This window comes from Corvus brachyrhynchos, unplaced genomic scaffold, assembly GCF_000691975.1.
Source record: "Corvus brachyrhynchos isolate BGI_N302 unplaced genomic scaffold, ASM69197v1 scaffold215, whole genome shotgun sequence".
Taxonomy (NCBI): Eukaryota; Metazoa; Chordata; class Aves; order Passeriformes; family Corvidae; genus Corvus; species Corvus brachyrhynchos.
Genome location: NW_008237887.1, coordinates 119,097 through 120,059, shown reverse-complemented (window position 1 = coordinate 120,059; position 963 = coordinate 119,097). Strand labels below are relative to the sequence as shown.

Here is a 963-nt window from a genome sequence, read left to right as displayed (position 1 = left end):
TCCCTGCGCGTTCATCCCCATTCCCTGTGGGATTGATCCCCATTCCCTGTGGGATTCATCCCCATTCCCTGCGCGTTCATCCCCATTCCCTGTGGGATTTATCCCCATTCCCTGCGCGTTCATCCCCATTCCCAGTGGGATTGATCCCCATTCCCTGGCGGGTTCATCCCCATTCCCTATGGGATTTATCCCCATTCCCTGGGGGTTCATCCCCAGCTCCCAGTGGGATTGATCCCCTGTTCCGTGTGGGATCGAGCCGCAATCCCTGGGGGGTTCATCCCCATTCCCTGGGGGATTCATCCCCAGCTCCTCTTGGGATTTATCCTCATTCCCAGTGGGATTCATCCCCATTCCCTGTGGGATTGATCCCCATTCCCTGGGGGTTTCATCCCCATTCCCAGTGGGATTCATCCCCAGCTCCCTGTGGGATTTATCCCCATTCCCAGTGGGATTCATCCTCATTCCCTGTGGGATTTATCCTCATTCCTTGTGGGATTCATCCCCAGCTCCCTGTGGGATTTATCCCCATTCCCAGTGGGATTCATCCTCATTCCCTGTGGGATTTATCCTCATTCCTTGTGGGCTTTCATCCCCATTCCCTGGGGGATTCATCCCCAGTTCCCAGTGGGATTTATCCCCATTCCCAGTGGGATTCATCCCCAGCTCCCCCTGTTTCTGCTTCCTATGCTCCTGCCTGAAATTCCTGACAGAAATCTGCACCCCAAAATGCCGGCTGTGAGGATTCATCCCCAAATTCCCACTGTGAACCTCCAATCCCTCAGGATGATCCCAAATTCCCAAATTCCCGAACTGCCGTACCCAGCTGGCCGTACTCCGGGCACCCGAAGGAGTACAGGTTCCCCGTGCAGTGCAGGACCCCAAACCAGCCCCGACCCCTTGGGATGATCCCAGACCAGCCCCAAATCCTACGGGATGATCCCAAACCAGCGCCAATCCCTCGGG

At 56.2% G+C, this 963-nt stretch overlaps 1 protein-coding gene across 1 annotated transcript in view; it reads right to left on the bottom strand.

Moving 5' to 3' along the window:
• The window catches only part of RCC2 (regulator of chromosome condensation 2), a gene marked incomplete at its 5' end in the record, with an annotated part of 21,075 nt that overhangs the window by 5,615 nt on the left and 14,497 nt on the right, over nt 1–963 (bottom strand). The window lies entirely within an intron of this gene.